General features: G+C 44.3%; 1 long non-coding RNA gene and 1 pseudogene across 6 annotated transcripts in view; one reads left to right on the forward strand and one right to left on the reverse strand.

The window, feature by feature from the left end:
• LOC122552312 (intercellular adhesion molecule 5-like) overlaps nt 1-20,842 on the forward strand; it is a 38,905-nt pseudogene that overhangs the window by 6,655 nt on the left and 11,408 nt on the right. Inside the window, exons 3-5 of the transcript XR_015754506.1 lie at nt 9,262-9,576; nt 12,110-12,403; nt 13,173-13,460. The product of XR_015754506.1 is annotated as an intercellular adhesion molecule 5-like (transcript). The remainder of the gene's footprint in view (nt 1-9,261; nt 9,577-12,109; nt 12,404-13,172; nt 13,461-20,842) is intronic.
• Nucleotides 19,379-20,842, reverse strand: part of LOC122552308 (uncharacterized) — a 215,346-nt gene continuing 213,882 nt past the window's right edge. For all 5 annotated transcript variants that reach the window (XR_015754509.1, XR_015754508.1, XR_015754511.1 and 2 more), the window contains one exon: nt 19,379-19,860. This is a non-coding gene — a long non-coding RNA (uncharacterized LOC122552308). The remainder of the gene's footprint in view (nt 19,861-20,842) is intronic.

Raw genomic sequence — 20,842 nt, forward strand, 5'->3', positions numbered from 1 at the left:
GTAAAAACAATGACTGCAGTTGCTGGAAACCTGATTCCAGATTAGTGGTGTTGGAAGAGCACAGCTGAGGACCGGATGCTGCCTGAACTGCTGTGCTCTTCCAGCACCACTAATCCAGAATCTCGACTCTCTTCACCGTCCCTCGAGCAGAGATCGCAGAGCTCTGGGCTCCGTTGAGTTCAGTCAGTTGTATCAGTGTGGTTTCTGCTGTTCCGGTGCTGTTAGACCTGACGGTGCTGAGTTGCTGCCGGTGTACCATCCCGGGAGCAGCAATTCCAACTGTCTGTTCAAACTGCCCCAACACACACACACGGAGCAAATCCTGGACATGAACCAGTCATTGTCCACTATGTAAAGAATCCGTCTGTTCCGTTCAGTATTGAATACTGCGGTAGAAATCCTCGGTAATAAAGATGGACACGGTTATGAGTGGCTCAGGTAACGGCAAAGTGAGGGGCATTCCCCACTGAGCTGGACTGAAACTTTCCCCAAGAATGTTCTCCTGTCCTTGGAGTGACCTCGCTCCGTCCGCGGAACAGTCCGGGGACTTTCCAGCAACAGTGACGGCATCCAGTACGGTATGTAGTTAATCTCAGTCAAATACAGCCACAGACCACTCCTCACCAGAAATTACACCCGAGAGTTTAACAAGAGGGGATTTTTCATTTTCATTAACATTTTAGACAAATGAAAATAAATGATTGGGAAGTACACATGAGATCAAGACAGAATGAAATATCAGACTTTCAAACAACAGGAAAACATGGTTTTAAAATCACAAATGGAGACATTTGCCATCCCAGTGGTTGCGTTTATCGGGTAGAGAGAGTGTTCAGTAGTAACTATCAAGCTTGTGTAGAGGGTTGGAGGTTCAGAATGCTCACACCCTGCCCAAGAATATCAGAGCCCACGGAATCCAGGGCAATTTGGCAAATGGCTCCAAAATCGGCCAGTGATAAGAAGAGAAGCTGGTGGTTGAAGAATTTTAGTGACTGGAAACCTGTGTCCAGTGGGTTCTACAGGAACTGGTGCTGGGTCCTTTGCTGTTTGTTGTGTAAGGTGATGATCTAAACATGAATGCAGAAGTTATGATCAGTATGTTTGTTTGGTGGTGTGGTAAATAATAAACAGGAAAGTCTTAGATTACAGTATAATAAAGAAGATCCAAAACAGGCCGAACAATGGCAAATGAAATGTAATCCTGAAAACGGTGAGGTAATGCATTTTGGGTAGACTAACAAGGCAAGTGAATGGTCAGACCCGACATACAGAGGATCCGAGGGACCTTGGTGCAGATGTTCTTAAATCCTTGAAAGCCACATGGCAGGTAGATAAGGTGGTTAGGAAGGCACATGGGATACTTGCCTCTATTATTCAAGGCATTGAATACAAGAGCAGTGAGGTTATGATGGAGCTGTTTCCAACACTAGTAAGCCATGCTGTGGAGGTGCTGGTGTTGGACTGGGGTGAACAAGTTAAAAATCACACAACACCAGGTAATAGCCAACAACGCTGCTCCTTCATCAGCTCGTGAGACAGGATCATAGGACACAGAATTTTAGTAAAAGATCAGTGTCATACAACTGATGCAATGTATTGAACAAATATATACACACTCTAACACGATCACGCACACTTATGCAGACACTCTCTCATCCACACACATTCTCTCAGATGTGCACACATCCTCTCACAGATACATACTCCATCACACTCACACACACACTGTATTAAGCATGCACAAATACAGACACACACACTCACACACATGCACATTCATTCACACACTCTTTCCCTCTTTCTCCCACACATACTTTCTCTCCCTCATATGCACGCACACACACATATAAGTCTGTAGGGTAAATTTGCTTTTGCAGAATTATATTTGCGGACACATTCTATTTTGCTGAAAAAGCACAAAGTCTGTAGACAGTCAGTCCATGTAGGATTTTATAAATTACTATGGAAACAAAATCAGTCTGACTCAAGTTTGGGATACAGACAGACTCTAACCTCACACCTTTAATGCATTGTCTGAGCTGAGATGTCACTTTTCTTTTCTAAAAGGTTATGTTATTTCTAAAAGGTTATGTGCATCCCCATTCAAAGTGATTAATGACTGAACAGCAATTGAGGTTTGTTTAACATATCACATCAGTTGTATGACACTTTGATCTTTTACTCTCAATTCTGTGTCCTATGATTCTACCCCACTAGCTACCTGATGAAGGAGCAATGCTCCAAAAGTTCGTGCTTCCAAATAAACCTGTTGAACTATAACCTGGTGTTGTCTGATTTTTAACACTAGTTAGGCCACAGCTAGTTCAGTTCTGGTCACCACACTATTGGAAAGATGTGATTGCATTGGAGGGGGTGCAGAAGAGATTCAGCAGGATGTTGCCTGGGCTACAGCAACTCAGTGATGAAAAGAGACAAGGTGGGCTGGGGTTGTTTTCCTTAGAGCACAGAAGACTGAATGGGGACCTGGTTGAGGTGTACACAATTGGGGGGCATAAATAAATTTGGGGTGGCACAGTGGCTAGTACTGCTGCCTCACAGTGCCAGGGACCTGGGTTTGATTCCAGGCTTGGGTGACTGTCTAAGTAGAGTTTGCACGTTCTCCCTGTGTCTGCGTGGGTTTCCTTCAGGTGCTCCAGTTTCCCCCCACAATCCAAAGATGTGCAGTTTCGGTGACTTGGCCATGCTAAATTGCCCATAGTGTTCGGTGCATTAGTTAGGGTAAATGTAGGGTCGGGGACTGGGTCTGTGTAGGTTATTCTTAAGAGGTTCGGTGCGGACTTGCTGGGCAAAAGGGCCTGTTTCCACACTGTAGTGAATCTAATCTAAAGGAGATGGGAAGAAATTTATCCTCTCAGGAGAGGTGATTTAAGGCATATTTTCTTCACCAGAGAGTGGATGGTGGGTAACTGGAAGTCACTATCTGAAAGGATGATAGAAACAGGTTTAACTTTCCAAACATTGACTAGGTTTTCTCATAGTCAAAAGTGAGGACTGCAGATGCTGGAGATTAGAGAGTGTGGTGCTGGAAAAGCACAGCACGTCAGGCAGCATCCAAGGAACTGGAGAATCAACATTTCAGGCAAAAGCCTTTCATCAGGAATGGCGAAATGACTAGGATTCTCATTGTGTTAAGTGCCTAGATGGGGAGGAATTTAAGTGTGTACAGGAAAACATCCTTATTCAACATGTGCATGTATCTATTAGAGAAAGAGTAATATTTGACCTCCTGTTAGGAAACAAAGCAGGGCAAGTGACTGAGGTGTCAGTGGAGGAGCACTTTGAAGCAAGTGATCATAATTTTATTTGTCTTAAAACAGTTATAAAAAAGTATAGAACTGATCAAAAAGTTAAAGTCTTAAGTTAGGGCAAGGCCAATCTTGATGGTATTACAGAGAAACTTTTAAAGATTAATTGGAGATCATTATTTCCAGTACGGGGATGGTTGGAAAGTGTAAGGGCTTTAAAAAAAAGGTAATAAGAGTTCAGAGACAGTTCCTGTTAGTGCAAAGGGCAAGGCTGGTAGGTGTAGGGAATGCTGGATGAGTAGAGAAATTGAGGCTCTGGTTAGGAAAAGCAGGCATATGTCAGGTATAGACAGCTGGGATCGAGTGAATCCCTAGACTAGTATGAGGGCAATAGGAAGGAAATCAGGAGGGCAAAAGGGGGACAAGTGATAGCTTTGGCAAATGTCTTGGAGAGAGTTAACATTACAGAAGAAGATGTGCTGGAGGTCTTAAATTTATATAGGCAGATAAATCCCTGAGACCTGATCAAGTGTATCGCAGAACTTTGTGGGGAGCCACGAAACAGTTTACAGGGTCCCTTGCTGAGATAGAATCCCTACAGTCTGTATATTTGTATCATCAATAGGGTGGGGCACTGGAAGACTGGAGGTTGACTAATGTGGTGACATTATTTAAGAATAGGAAGTAAGGAAAAAGTGGGGAATTATAGACTGATGAGCCTTACGTCAATGGGGGGCAAGTTGTTGGAGGAGATTCTGAGGGACAGGATCTACACGCATTTGGAAAGGCAAAAACTGATTAGGGATAGTCAACATGGCTTGGTGGTTGAGAAATTGTGTCTCACTGATTTACAGAGAGCATAGATCAGTACAGCACAGTACAGGCCCTTCAGCCCTCGATGTTGTGCCGACCTGGAAGATCAAACTAACCTACATTCCCTTCATTTCACTATTATCCATGTGCCTATCCAAGAGTCACTTAGATGTCCCTAATATATCTGACACTACTACCATTGCTGACAGTGCACTCTACACACGCACCAGTCTCTGTGTAAATAACCTACCTCTGACATCTCCAATCACCTTAAAATTATGCCCCTAATGATAGTCATTTCTGGCCTTGGAAAAATTCTCAGACTACTCACTCTATCTATGCCTCTCATCATCTTGTACACCTCTATCAAGTCACCTCTCATCCTTCTTCACTCCATTGAGAAAAGCCCTAGCACTCTCTACCTTTCTTCATAAGACATGACCTCCAGTCCAGGCAGCATCCTGGTAAATCTCCTCTGCATTCTCTATAAAGCTTCCACATCCTTCCGATAACGAGGCGACCAGAACTGAACACAATATTCCATATGTGGTCTAACCAGGGCTCTACAGAGCTGCAGCACAACTTTACAGCTCTTAAACTCAATCCCCCTGCTAATGAAAGGCAACACACCGTGTAACTTCTTAACAACCCTATCAATTTGGGTGACAAATCTGAGGGATCTATGACATAGACCCCAAGATTCCTTTGTTCCTCCACGCTGCCAAGAATCCTGCTTTTAATCCTGTATTTTGTATTCAAATTTGAACTTCCAAAATGAATAATTTCATACTTTTCCAGGTTGAACTCCATCTGCCACTTCTCAGCCCAGCTCTGCATCCTGTCAATGTCCCGTTGCAACTACACCAGCCCTCCAAACTATCAACCACTCCACAAACAGTCATGTCATTGGCAAACTTACTAACCCACTCTTCTACTTCCTCACCAAGTCATTTATAAAAATCACAAAGAGCAGAGTCCCTGAACCGATCCCTATGGAACATCACTAGTCACCTAGCTCCAGGCTGAACACTGTCCATCAACTACCACCCTCTGTCCTCTATTGGCCAGCCAATTCTGTGTCCAGACAGCCAAATATCCCTGTTTCCCATGCCTCCTTACTTTCTGAATGAGCCTATCATGAGGTACCTTTCAAATGCCTTGGTAAAATCCATATACACCATATCCACTGCTCTACCTTCATCAATGTGTTTTGTCACATCCTTCAAAAAGGCTTGTGAGGCATGACCCACCACTCACAAAGCCATGCTATCTCTAATGAAACTATGGTTTTCCAAGTAATCATCAGTCCTGTCTCTCAGAATCCTCTCCAATAATTTGCTTGCTACAGACATAAGACTGACTGATCTGTAATTCCCAGAGTTATCCCTATTCACTTTCTTGAACAAGGGAATAACATTTGCCACCCTCCAGTCATCTAGTACTACTTCACTGGATAGTGAGGACGCAAACTTCATCGCCAAAGACACAGCAACCTCTTCCCTTGCTTCCTGTACTGACTTTAGGTATATGCCATCTCTGGCCCAGGGGACTTATGTATCCTTATGTTTTTCAAACTTTTCAGCACATCCCCTTTCTTAACATCAACCTGTTCAAGCATATCAGCGTGTTTTACATTGTCCTCACAAATGAGAAGGACCCCCTTAGTAGTGAATACTGAAGCAAAGTATTCATCAAGGTCCTCAGTCTACCTCCTCTGACTCCAGGCACAAGTTTCCTCCACTATCCCTGATCAGCCCTACCCTGACACTGGCCATCCTCTTGTTCCTCACATAAGTGTAGAATTCCTTGGTGTTATCCTTAATCCAACCCGCTAAAGCATGTTCATGCCCCCTTCTAGCTCTCCTAAGTCCATTCTTCAGTTCCTTCCTGGCTACCTCGTGACTCTCTAGAGCCCTGTCTGATCCTTGCCTCCTCAACCTTAAGTAAGGTTCATTCTTCCGCTCGATTAGATGTTCCACATTTTTTGTCATCCAAATTTCCTTCACTCTACCATCCCTTCCTTGCCTCAATGATACAAAGCTATCCAGTATTATCAGCAAGTGCTTCCTAAACAACTTCCACATTTCTGTTCTGCATTTCCCTGTTGGGAGAAAGTGAGGACTGCAGATGCAGGAGATCAGAGCTGAAAAATGTGTTGCTGGAAAAGCACAGCAGGTCAGCCAGCATCCAAGGAGCAGGAGAATCGACGTTTCGGGCATAAGCCCCTTCTTCAGGAACGCATTTCCCTGTTCCCAATTTATTCCCACCTCAGTATCAGAGCTTCGGTCTTTCCTTGGGCTGGTGAACTATTCCGGAAAGTTGATACACAATGTGGCCTCCATCCTGGCACCTTTGGAATCAACTCTTTAAAAAGGGTCAGCCTCAGAAATGGTCATGTAGCCAAGCCGTAGCTTTCAGGGAAGCCAAGAAACAGGTAATTCCTGTAAGAAACATTAAGATTCTAAACAGGATCTGGTACTGACATGCGGTGCTTCCCTGTATGCCCTGATGGAGAATGAAGGTTTAGCAGTCACGTTTGGAGTCAGGATGTTCCACCAATACCTTGACAGACATAAATTTGTAATATTAACAGACCACAAACCCTTCTAGGTCTACTTAAAGAGGACAAGGTGTGGAGGTGTCAGTATTGGACTGGGAGGACTACATTAAAAATCACACAACACCAGGTTGTAGTCCCAACAGATTTATTTGGATGTACTTGCTTTCAGAGTGCTGCCCCTTATAGCTACAAATTATGATCCTGCCCCACTAGTTACCTGAAAGCTAGTACTTCCAAATAAACCTGTTGGACTATAAACTGGTGTTGTGTGATTTTTAACTGAAGAGGACAAGGCAGTGCTGCTCACAGCTTCAGACTGAATTCAGTGGTGGGCTCTAATTATATTGGCGGCACGGTGGTACACTGGTTAGCACTGTTGCCTCACAATGCTAGAGACCCGGGTTCATTTCCTGCCTCAGGCGACTGACTGTGTGGAGTTTGCACATTCTCCCAGTGTCTGTGTGGGTTTCCTCTGGGTGCTCCGGTTTCCTCCAACAGTCCAAAAATGTGCAGGTTAGGTGAATTGGCCATGCTAAATTGCCCGTAGTGTTAGGTGTAGAAGAATGGGTCTGGGTGGGTTGCGCTTTGGCGGGTAGGTGTGGACTTGTTGGGCCGAAGGGCCTGTTTCTACACTGTAAGTAATCTAATCTAATCTACAGGTTGGAACACTGTCTGGGAGGCCAAGGAGCAAATGTAGTTGCACTGAACCGCCTCCTGCTGGAAGGTACACCACCGGTGGGACCACTACAAGAAGAGTCCACTCTGGTATTAAACTTTCTGGACACACTTCCAGTCACAACTGACAATATCAGACTCTGGACAAAGATCCAGTCCTGGCAAAACTGAACCAGCTGGTGGTGATGGGGGGGAAGCCAAAGGGCCATCACAATCAGAATTGAAATGTTTCTGGACCTAGAGAGATCAGATCACAGTCGAGGACAGCATTTTATTATGGGGAGCAAGAGTGGTTGTCCGTAGCAAGGGTCAGCACCAAGATACTGACTGAATTCCACAGGGGTGTACAAGGGTTTCCAAAATGAAGACATTGATGAGAAGTTATTGGATTGGAGGATTGGATACAGACAAAGCTGCATTGGTGGGGCAATACGCACAAGGACAAAAATGACCAAAAGCACTCCCCACATTTGTGCAAATGGTTGGGTAAACACTGGACTCGGTTACACTTTGACTATGCAGCTCCTGTCATGAGCTCAATGTCCTTAGTCTTTTTGGATATCCACTCAAAATGGCTGGATATGTGTAGAGTTAATTTGTCTTACACATGGATGATGACAGAGTACTGCAAATATTTTACAATACGTGGACTATTCGAGATGTTGGTCACAGATAACAGACTATCATTTCAAGCAGGGGACTTGAGTATTTCCTAAAGCCGAATGATATGCATCACATAAGACAGCTCTGAGCCATTCCATCATCCAATGGTATGGCAGAAAAAACCATTTCAAATTTTGTAGGCAGGCTAAAAGAAATAGCCTACAGCTTCACTCGATACCAAACTGTCCCAGTTCCTGTTTGACTATTGACCCATCCCTCATGCAACTACAGGGATAGCTCCAGCAGAGTTGCTAATGGGTAGAAGACTCAACAACAGGTTAAACCTGATCTTCCTAGTCTTGAGGGGAGGGTGAAATGGTATCAGAAACATCAATGCTGGACACAATGCTCCACTAAATGAGAGAGACAGTTTACTTTAGGGCTCAAAGTTTGGTGTAGGAACCGTGGGAATGGCCTTGAATGCGCTGGAGGCACAGTCAATGTAAGGTCAGGTCCAGTGATGTCTAAGGTTTGGGTAGGTGCAACAGTCCTGAACAAGTACAAGGATCATATGAAAGCTGCAAACATTGCAGGAGCAAAATGTGCCCTGCTCTTCACTGCCTTTCTGACTGTTCAAAAACCCATGGGGTCTCTGTCTACGTTAAGCATTTAAGGTACTACAGAATCTGAGGTGGATGTCACTGTCTCAATGCCTTTGCCACCTAAAGAGGAAAATAAAGAGGGAGGGATGTAATAATTGTAACGAGGTCAGCCAGGTGGACATCATAGAAACTGAAACAACTGCAGATGGTGTAAATCAGAAAAAAAATCAAAATTGCTGGAAAAGCTCAGCAAGTCTTGCAGCATCTGTGGAGAGAAATCAGAGTTAATATTTCCTGTCAAATGACCCTTCCTCAGAACAGGGAAAGGGTCACTTGACCCCAAACATTATGTCTGATTTGTCTCCATAGATGCTGCCAGACCTGCTGAGTTTTTCCAGCAATCTTGATTTTTGTTTCTGGGTATCATAGAATGAGTTCCCTGATTAGGGCTCTTTATCTGGTCCAATCAGGGAGCTGTGGCTGACAGGTATAAACAGGAGTGTCAGAGGTTCTGATCACTCTGAGAGCTGGCCCTGACGGAGATGGATTAGTCTCCATGTGTAAATAAAGGGTGATTTGGTGACAGGATACCGGCCTCTGTTCAAGTATTTTAGTAACCTTTTGTTGAATACATACACACTTACATCTCTTATGTATCTGAGTAAATGTGTGAGGAGATAGAACATGGTCCTCAGGTACACTATTTCAGTGAAACCTGTTAACTGTGATTCTCCTTTAACAGATCGAGAGATAAGCATTACAGTACTTCCCGAAGTACTGGAGATTAACAGAACATATCGTCTGGAGTGCATTGGCCCAAGAGTCTATCCAAACAACAAACTCATTCTCACATGGCTGAGAGGGAGTGAGATTGTCCAGAGAGATTCCACAGGTGAACCAGGTCTTCCGGATGAAGATAAAAGGTTGAGAAATGTCTTCAATTTCGTTGCGAGTCGATCAGATGATGGACAGGAGTACACCTGCTTGGCTGAAGTGGACTTGGGCTCTCGCACTACAAAGTCAATCACAAACTCTTCTGTCACACTGCAAACTTATGGTAAGTTCCAATTGCACAAGATATTACAGACAAAAAAAAACTTATCTTGTATTTTGGTGCAAATATCCAGTAAATGTAAATGTTTGCACAGCCAGAGCATGTGCAAACCATAGTTTGATAGTGGTGGCCTACAGTATTTTGAATAACTTTTTTTTTGCCAAGCTGAGTCTTAATAATATAAGTAAGTGTAGAATGCCTTGGTGTTATCCTTAATCCTACCTGCTAAAGGTTTTTCATGCCCCCTTCTAGATCTCCTAAGTCCAACCTTCAGTTCCTTCCTGGCTACCTTGTAAACCTCTAAAGCCCTGTCTGATTGATCCTTGCCTCCTCAACCTTAAGTACGCTTCCTTCTTCCTGTTGATTTAATGTTCCACATCCTTTGTCATCCAAGGTTCCTTCAACCTACCATCCCTTCCTTGCCTCAGTGGGACAAACCAATCCAGAACTTGCAGCAAGTGCTCCCTCCACAACCGCTACATTTCTCTCATGCATTTCCCTGTAATATCTGTTCCCAATTTCGGCACACCAGTTCCTGCCTAATAGCATTTTAATTCACCCTCCTCCAACTAAATACTTTCTCAAAAACCCTGCTCCTATCCCTCTCCATGAGTACAGTAAAGGTCAGGGAGTTGTGATGACTGTCACCGAAATGCTCTCCCACTAAGTGATCCGACACCTGACCTGATTCATTGCCAAGCACCCCTCTAATCAGCCTATCTACATATTGAGTCAGGAATCCTTCCTGGACACACCTGTCAAACTCTGCTCCATCCAAACCATTTGAACCAAGGAGGTTCCAATCAAAATTAGGGAAGTTGAAGTCACCCATGACAACAACTGTTATTTCTGCACCTTCCAAAATCTGCCTCCCAACCTGCTCCTCTGTGTTTCTGTTGCTGTTGGGGGAGGGGGGTGGGGGGTTATCTAGAAACTTCCCAATAAAGTGCCTGCTCCTTTCCTGTTTCTGACATCCACTCATACTGACTCTGTAGACAAACCCTCCTCAACGCCCTCCCTTTCTACAGCTGTGATACTATCCCTGCTTAGCAATGTCACTCCCCCACCTCTTTTACCTCTTTCTATTTCCTTTTGAAACATTTTAAACCCTGGAACATCCAACACCATTTCTGCCCATGTGATATCCAAATCTCCATAATGGCTACACATTGTAGCTCCAAGTACAAATCCATGGTCTAAGTTCATTATCCTTATTCCTGACACTTCTTGCGTTAAAATTGACACATGTCAACCCATCACACTGACTGAAACTTTGACCTATCAACTGTTTATCCTTCCTCACAGACTCTCGGCATGCTGTGTTTGCCTGTTCACCAGCTACCTCATCTCTGATCCATAGATCTAGTTGTCATCCTTCTGCCAATCTAGTTAAGCCCTCCCCAAGAGCTCTAGCAAACCTGCTGCCCAAGATACTGATGCCCCTTCAGTTCAGGTGCAACCCGTCCTCCTTGTACAGATCCCACCTTCCCCAGAACGTGTCTCAATGACCCACATATCTGAAGCCCCCCCTCTGACATCAGCTCTGCAGGCACGTGTTCATCTGCACTTACTCTCTATTTCTAGCCTCACTAGCCCGTGGCACTAGTAACAAACCTGAGATTACTACTCTGCTCATCCTGCCTTTAAGCTTCCAAACTAACTCCCTATATTCACTTTTCAGGTCCTCATCCCTTTTCCGAGCTATGTCACTGGTATGGATGTGTACCATGACCTCTAGCTGCTCATCCTCCCCTTTAAGAAGGATATTCTAGACAGATGCAAGTAAAGATCAGAGCGAAGGTAAATCAGGAGTGCATCAGCCTGTACTGCTCAGAGTGACTGACATACACGAAACTGACATACACGATGGTCAAAGGCCTTAATAGTTGAAAAGTAGCAAGAATTAATTTAAAAATAAAATAGATGAGCTGTTTTGTGGTTTTGAACTGAGGTGCTGGCCTAAACATATTATCCCTGGACCCTTAATCCAGAGATCTAGATAATGTTCCCATGACCTGGGTTTGAATCCTGCCATAGTGGAATCTGAATCTAACAAAAACAAAATCTGGAATTAACAGTCCAACGATGACCATGAATCCATTGCTGATTGGTGTACAAACTCATCTGGTTCACTAATGTCCTTCAGGGAAGGAAACTGCCATCCTTACCTTGTCTGGCCCAGATGTGACTCCAGACCTAGAGCAACATGGTTAATTCTGAACTACCCTCTGAGCAATTAGGGATGGGTAATAAATGCTGTCCAGCTTGTAATGCCCTTATCCTATGAATGAATTGTCAAAAATACTTAGACAAATTTACCAATCGCACACCGTGATTGGCATTGCCAGTTCCCTCTCAAAGTGCACTATGGCCTCCTGCAGATGACTCCAGTTTTATGACTATGAGTGAATGTGATATATTCCTGGGGTGGTGTATTGTCCAATACCTACACTGGCCAGTTTCCCACTCTGTCCATTATAAACTGAAACACACTGCAGCAAATTAAAATGAAGTGAATTTCTTGTCTGAATTATACCTTTCATGGATCAGCCGAGAATCCTGGACAAAAGGCCAAAAGAAGTGAAGCAAGAGGTCACATTAACATGTGAGGTCTCAAGTGTCTATCCTACTGAGAAGATGAGAGTAAGATGGTTTCAGGATGGTGTGGAACTGAACTCAGATACCACAAGGCCAAATTCCAACACTGTCCGAATAACAGCAGCAAGGACACCACAGGAATCTGGTCTGTTGGAAGTCGTCTGTCTGGCCGATTTTGAGAAATATCCATCAATTCCCTCAAAGAATAATAGTGCTTTCATTGAGGTGTATGGTAAGAATTCTGGTTGTGGGGGAGTTTAAAATCAGACAACATTCTGATAGTTCATCACTGTCAACAATACAACATGTCAACATTTCCACCACTTTCAGTAATAAAATCCTTTTCATTGAGTAACAAATTGGGAAGCTTGTGGAAATGTTTGTATACTCAGACACTTGGTTGAGTAAAGCATAAACATTGGCTAATTAGTTGGAATGGTCTGTTTCTGTGCCATATATTCTATATGACCCTCTGTCAATGAAAAGCATTCTGAGAAAGTCTTAATGACTCGAGATATTCCAAGATCCTGAGATAATGTGATTGACATTGTATGCGCTGCTCATAGGTGAGTGTTACTCACACTTAGTATTCCAGGATCACAAGAGAATGTTTAAATGTTTAAACAACCAATGTACCCTAAAAGCTGCAGGGGTGCAAAAACATACACCAATCAGGAATATACCGTGTGGGAAGAAACAGGCGGTAATAGATAAATCTGCATTAAAATAAATACAGATTTCAGGATTCTACAAACAGAAACGAGCAGAATACATTTTTGGTGAGTTTGGGTCAGGAATGAATGTTGACTAAGATACTGCAGACACTGAAGGAACATGGAAAGATGATGTAGGGCTTTGTACATCTCCCTGATACAGCAATGAAGCAGAGGATGAGCAAGAGCACGAAATGCAATCTGCCTTTGTTTCATTGTTATTAACCTCACACTGAGGGACTACTAGATACAACAATGTTTCTAACAGTATCTTTCTATTATTTTTAGCTTTCTCTTCCCCTGAAATCCAAGTACCAACCAGCCAGGAAGGAAATCTGGTTAATATTACATGCCTTGTGTTAAATGTCTCAGGGGATCTTGAACTCAGTCTGAAGAAAGGAAATGACACATTAGTGAATGGATCAAGCAGTACTGGGCTCACTATCTCTCATACAGTAGAAGCTCAAGCTAAGCTGGATGGACAGCAGTATATCTGTGAAGCTGAACTGAAACTTCAAGATCAGTCAATGACAAGCCCTGTTATTAAACAACAGATTGAAACCCTCTATGTCCTGTGTAAGTAGCATTACTTTCCTCACAAAACGTCAGTGGGATTTTTTTCAAAATGGAGACAATGAAATCCTCATCCCAATTTCCTCTTAGTCCGAACCAATTTGAATTGGTCTCCTCACACAGGGACTGCCCTGCAGCAGCTCCTTTGTCACTGAGACCAAAGGGATATAGATCCTGGGGTCAGGACATGTGAGGACACTGTCCATTATTACCCCGGTGCATTGTGCCACAGAGTGCAATCATGGGAGTGTGTGTTTCCCCTTCAAATATTTTTCCAATTCTCCTGTGAAAGACACTAGTGCATCTGCTTCCACTATTCATGCTAGAAAACAATCAACAGCTTTCTTTAAAAAAACAATCACATCACATTTGTTCCTTTTCTAATCACCTTAAATCTGTGTCTCATGATTATCAAACCTTTTGCCACTAAAAACTCCTCTTTATTTAAGACCATAAGACCATAAGACATAGGAGTGGAAGTAAGGCCATTCGGCCCATCAAGTCCACTCCGCCATTCAATCATGGCTGATGCGCATTTCAGCTCCACTTACCAGCGTTCTCCCCGTAGCCCTTAATTCCTCGAGACAACAAGAATCTATCAATCTCGGCCTTGAAGACATTTAGCGTCCCGGCTTCCACTGCACTCCGTGGCAATGAATTCCACAGGCCCACCACTCTCTGGCTGAAGAAATGCCTCCGCATTTCAGTTCTGAAATGACCCCCTCTAATTCTAAGGCTGTGTCCACGGGTCCTAGTCTCCTCGTTTAACTGAAACAATTTCCTAGCATCCATCTTTTCCAAGCCATGTATTATTTTGTACGTCTCTATTAAGTCTCCCCTTAATCTTCTAAACTCCAACGAATACAATCCCAGTATCCTCAGCCGTTCCTCATATGTTAGACCTGTCATTCCAGGGATCATCCGTGTGAATCTCCGCTGGACACGTTCCAGTGCCAGTATGTCCTTCCTGAGGTGTGGGGACCAAAACTGGACATAGTACTCCAAATGGGGCCTAACCAGAGCTTTATAAAGTCTTAGTAGTACATCTCTGCTTTTATATTCCAACCCTCTTGAGATAAGAGACAACATTGCATTCGCTTTCTTAATCACGGACTCAACCTGCATGTTTACCTTTAGAGAATCCTGGACTAGCACTCCCAGATCCCTTTGTGCTTTGGCTTTATTAATTTTCTCACCATTTAGAAAGTAGTCTATGCTTTTATTCTTTTTGCCAAAGTGCAAGACCTCGCACTTGCTCACGTTAAATTCCATCAGCCATTTCCTGGACCATTCTCCCAACCTGTCAAGATCCTCCTGCAGCCTCCCCACTTCCTCAGTACTACCTGCCTGTCCACCTAACTTCGTATCATCGGCAAACTTCGCGAGAATGCCCCCGGTTCCCTCATCCAAATCGTTAATATATAATGCGAACAGCTGTGGCCCCAGCACCGAACCCTGCGGGGCACCGCTCGTCACCGGCTGCCATTCTGAAAAAGAACCTTTTATCCCAACTCTCTGCCTTCTGTTAGACAGCCAATCCTCAATCCATCCCAGCAGCTCACCTCGAACACCATGGGCCCTCACCTTGCTCAGCAGCCTCCCGTGTGGCACCTTATCAAAGGCCTTTTGAAAGTCTAGATAGACCACATCCACTGGGTTTCCCTGGTCTAACCTACTTGTTACCTCTTCAAAAAATTCCAACAGGTTTGTCAGGCATGACCTCCCTTTACTAAATCCATGTTGACTTGTTCTAATCAGACTCTGCTCTTCCAAGAATTTAGAAACCTCATCCTTAATGATGGATTCTAGAATTTTACCAACAACCGAGGTTAAGCTGATTGGCCTATAATTTTCCATCTTTTGCCTTGATCCTTTCTTGAACAAGGGGGTTACAACAGCCATCTTCCAATCATCCGGGACCTTTCCTGACTCCAGTGACTCTTGAAAGATCTCAACCAATGCCTCTGCTATTTCCTCAGCCACCTCTCTCAGAACTCTAGGGTGTATCCCATCGGGGCCAGGAGATTTATCAATTTTAAGACTTTTTAACTTTTCTAGCACTATCTCTTTCGTAATGGCAACCATACTCAACTCAGCCCCGTGACACCCTTTAATTTTTGGGATATTACTCATGTGGTTTACTCATTACTCATTTGTCTACAATTGGTTCATTATCTTGAACATGACTATCAGAACTTCTCTTGACCCTCACTGCCTGATTGGCAGAATCCCAACTTTTCCATTCTTTCCACATAAGGGAAGCCACTCATCCCTTGTCCCATTTTAATGACTCTCTTCTGCATCAACCACCAGGCTATCACTCCCTTCCTAAAGTGTAACTATGGAGGTGAGTGCCCTTGACTACATCTCACAACAGGTGGCCCATCATCGTTGGTGGTTCCTAGCAAATGATGATGATGATGATGATGATGATGATGATGATGATGATGATGATGATGATGATGATGATGATGATGATGATGATGATGATGACGACGACGACGACGACGATGATGATGACGATTCTCATCACCGCTCAGGTAGGTGGTGACCTGGGGAAGGGGTGGGTGGAGTGTTGGTGTGGCAGCGCACTGCTTTTGATGTTGTGGCCTGGCTTCCATTTTCTGCCAATACAAGGCTGGAGATGCTCAATACCTTTCTGGATGCTCCTCCTCCACTTTTGATGGTCTTTGACCATTGACTTCCACTTTGTCCTGGAGCAGGTGAAGGATGGTGACAAACTTCATGGTACAATCAAAACAGAAAAGGACCCTGCATATGCTCGCCAGTTGACAGTGTCAAAGGCCTTTGTAGGGTCGAAGGCAGCCATGTCCAGGGGAGGTTCTTGTCTCTGCGTTTCTCCTGCAGCTGTCGCACAGTGACAACCATGTCCATTGTGCCCCTCCGTGGTGAAAACCACACTGTGACTCCGGGAGGAGTTCCTCAGCCACAGGGAGGAAATACTTGTGGAGGACCTTGCCGTCAACAGCAGGGAGATTCCTCTGTAGTTACCACATTTGGACTTGTTCCCTTTTTTGGAAATACTCTGAACTGTGGCATCTCGGAGCAGTTCTGAGATGCTCTCCTCGTTCCAGATAAGGCAGACAAGGCTGTCAACTTCAACAGTAGGTCTTTGCCTCTGCATTTCAATACCTCAGTGGGTGTACTGTCTCCTCTAGCTGTCTGGTTGTTCTTAAGATGGCGGACAGTCTTCTCTATTTCGTGCAGGGCTGGGGTATTGCTGAGCCCATGGTGTGTAGAATGCTGTAGGATGCATTCAAGAATGCTCGGATCAATGACAGAGCCCTGCTTGAGGCTCTGAAGTGCTTCTCCCAACACTTTTTGACGGTTTCTTTATCTTTGATAAGAGTCACTCTGTCCTTGGCCAGCAGTGGAGTGGGGCCTTGGCTGTTTGGTTGTATGTCGTCTTGACAACACAGTAGAAACCCATCACACCATGGCTGTCGGCCATTTGTTGGATCTCCAGTGTTTCTCCACCCACCACCCATTTTTTATGTTGTGGGTTTGGTTTTGTTCCTCAGCCTTCAGCACCTGTAAACCTGCCTTTCCATTTTTGAGTATACGGTTTTTGTTTTCACTCAGAAATGCCATGCGCTTCCAGCTTGGTAGTTTCTTAATCTCCAGATCATTCTCATCAAACCAGTCCTGGTGTTTCCTGGTGGATTGGCTGACTGGCATTTTGCAGGCAGTGATAATGGCAGTCTTAAGGGTGGACCAGAGACTGTTGGGATCCCGTGACATGGTATCGCTGAGACTCGCTAGGTTTGTGGAGACGAGTTGATTGTCTGAGGCTATTTTCTCCCGGTCTTTAAGTGCCTCAATGTTAAACTGTTTTTGGAATTGCTTCTGTTGTCTCCTCTGCTGCGGGTCTGGAAGTATGTTGATCCTGGCTTGGATCAGGTGACAGTCTGTCCAGCAGTCGCTGGCTGTGGTCATGGCATGTGTAATTCTAACATCTTTTCGATTCCTCATCTGACAATGACATAGTCAAGGAGGCGTCAGTGTTTCCAGCGGGGGTGTTGCCACATTGTCCTGTATTTGTCCCTTTGGTGGAACGGTGTGTTGATGATGAGGAGGTTGTGTTCACAGCATTTGATCGGGAAAAGGGTGCCATTGGAGTTTTGCATCACTGCTCCCTCTTTCCTGATCGCATTGTCCCAGACCTCTGCACTTTTGCTGACTCTGGCACTGAGGTTGCCAAGGTTGATAAGTTTCTCCGCTGCAGGGACCCGTGAGAGAGATTTGTCAAGGTTGGAGTAGAATTTCTCCTTCTCATCTGCTGCTTTGAGATTTGGTGTATATGCACTGCCTATCCTGACATACTAATACCCATCAAGGGGGAATCAAAGTGTCATGAGGCATTCATTTATTCCGAAGGAGGAGCCTTTCAGTTCATGCACCAGTTCATTTTTGATGGTGAAGCCGACTCCAGGATGGGAACTTTTCTTCAGCCTTGCCTTTCCAGAAGAAGGTGTAGTCACTACCTTTCTCCCTGAGCTGTCCTTCCCCTGCCTACCAGGTTTCACTCAGGATGGTGATGTCAGTATCATCGCACCTGCGTTCCTGAGCAATGATGGCGACATGGTGTTCCGGTCGATTACTGTCCGTAAGGGTCCTGAACTTCATGATTAGATTCCCTATAGTTGCGAATCAGGCCCTTCAGACCAACAATCCACACCGACCCTCTGAACAGTAACCCACACAGACCCATTTCCCAAATCCCTACTGATGCACCTATCACTATGGGCAATTTAGCATGGCCAATTCACCTGACCTGAACATCTTTGGACTGTTGGAGGAAACCGGAGCACCCGGAGGAAACCCATGCAGAGATGGGGAGAATATGCAAACTCCACACAGGCAGTTACCTGAGGCTGGAATCGAACCCGGGTCCCTGGTGCTGAGGCATCAATGATAACCATGGAGCCACAGTACATTCCTGACGGTGTGGAAGGTGCCTGTGCAAGAACTCTCTTCATGTGGGGAAACTGTTGCACTCTGGTTACTACACTCGCTTAGCAGCACAAGTTCTTGGCGCTGAGGCGAGGGGGGTCCAAGACAATTGTAATTTTATTGAAATTTATGTAATTTAAAAGAAGTTCTGGGTTTTACATATCAAAGAACAGAAACCAGCATATCCCATTCTAACAGATGAAAGACTTAACCTAAAATTGTTTAATGTATCACATCTCTGTAACACTGGACTCCCTTGGCTATAAATTCTGTAATCATGATCTTATTCTCCACAACCACCTGATAAAGGAACGGCGCTCTGAAACTAGTGCTTCCAAATAAACCCGTTGGACTATAACCTGGTGTTGTGTGATTTTTAACCTTGTCCACCCCAGTCCAACACTGGCACCTCCAAGTCGTGTATCCCATTTAGTACAGTAATGGAGCCCACAACACGATGAAGGGTATCCCCACTGTGAAACAGCATTTTGTCTCCACAAGGACTGCATGGTGATCACTGTCTTGCAGAGACTGATCTGCAGCTGGCGAATTGATGGAGATGAGGTCAAGTTTGCTTGTTCCTCTTGTTGGTTCTCTCTTGACCTGCCACAGACCCAGTCTAGCAGCAATGTCCTTTAGTACTTGAACAGCTCAGTCAGTGGTGATGCTGCCGAGTCACTCTAGGCAATGGACATTGAAGTGTCCCACCCACAGTATATTCTGCACCCGGCTACCCTCAGTGCTTCCTCTAAATGATGTTCAAGATGGAGGAGTACAAATTCAGAACAGGAGGGGATTATGGTCATCAGCAGGAGGTTTCCTTGTCTATGTTTGACCAAATGTTGTGTCATTTTCTGGGGTCCACAGTTAATGTTGGAGCCTCCCAGGACAACTTGTTGCCAACTGTATACCAATGTGCCACTGCCTCTGTCACCCATCTGCCTACTTCAGCCTTATAAATGACCTTGACATTGTTCTCCTCACAGTCTACAATGTTTGAATTGAATTGAATTTATTGTCACATGTATCGAGGCACAGTGAAAAGCTTTGTCTTGTGAGCAATACAGGCAGATCACAGAGTTAAGTAGCACAGATAAGTAAATAATAGGTAAATAGCAGCAAAAAGAAAAACACAGATACAGGTGAATGTTAAGAGTTTGGGAGTCCATTCAGTATTCTAACAACAATAGGGGAGAACCTGTTTCGAAACTGGCTGGTGCATGTGTTCAGGCTTCTGTACCTTCTCCCCGATGGTAGAGGTTGTAGATAAACATTGCCAGGGTGGGATGAATCTTTGAGAATGCTGCCGGCCTTTCCTTGACCGCGGGCCTGGTAGATGGAATCAGTCTCGAGGGGATAATAGTGTTGAAGGCTGAACTGTCGTCAAAGAGTAGGATTCTTACATAGCTGTTCTTGGTGTCAAGATGTTCTAGGAAGGAGTGAAGGGCAAGTGATATGGCATCTGACATGGATGCTTCCACATTTTGTGACATGAACACATTTTGGAATTGTCCCTTACACAACAAGATCTAGAACATTTACAACCATAAAATTAGAGGTGGGGAACTCTACCACAAGCCTTCCAACTGGTACAGTTGAAACTCTACCACAAGTATCCATTAACTGTCATGCTCCGTTTCATGTCACTCAGCCAAGTTTGTATCCTCATTGGTATAGTCCCTTTTATTCCATGACCTATCACTTTCCTCAAACATCTGTTGTGTGGTACAGTATCAATCACCTTTTGGAACCCTATACACCACATCAACAACCTCGTCCTCATCAACCATTTCTATTAGTCTTGAAACTACTCCAAGTTACTTAGACACACTTTCCCTTCATTTTGTTGTTGATATTATTGTGTCAACATTGTCTAACCAGACCAAAGGGCTGCTCTCCCCTTAGAGAGAGATGACTCATGGTCACCATGCTCCTGATGAGGCGACATTCTGAAAAGGAGAGACTTTCATAGTAACCAAAGCTGGTGATGGGAATTGAATCCAGACTGTTGGTATCACACTGCTTCACAAACCAACCATCCAGCCAACTGAGCTAAAGTGACCCTCTAAAAAAAAATCCATGCAGATTCTTCCACATCTACAAAGTATTTCCATGTGACGATTAATTATTTTATCAGCAATTGCTTCTCGGAGTGTCCCCATTGCCAAAGTTTAACTGATTAGTTTGTAATTGCTGGTTCAATCTTTTTTGAAAAAGGTTTGCAATTCTAAACTCCTCCAGCACTGTCCTCAAATCCAGGCCAGATTGAAAGATTATTGCTAGTGCCTCTGCAATTTCAATTCTCACTTCCTCCAAGGTCTTTGGAAGCATTTCATCTGGTTCTGGGACTTTTCACCTTTAAATATTGACAGCTTATCCAAAAGCTCCTCTTTATCAAATCTAAACCATTC

The sequence above is a fragment of the Chiloscyllium plagiosum genome, unplaced genomic scaffold (genome assembly GCF_037043375.1).
Source record: "Chiloscyllium plagiosum isolate Xiang-an unplaced genomic scaffold, Cpla_swu_hap1 HiC_scaffold_45, whole genome shotgun sequence".
Classification (NCBI taxonomy): domain Eukaryota; kingdom Metazoa; phylum Chordata; class Chondrichthyes; order Orectolobiformes; family Hemiscylliidae; genus Chiloscyllium; species Chiloscyllium plagiosum.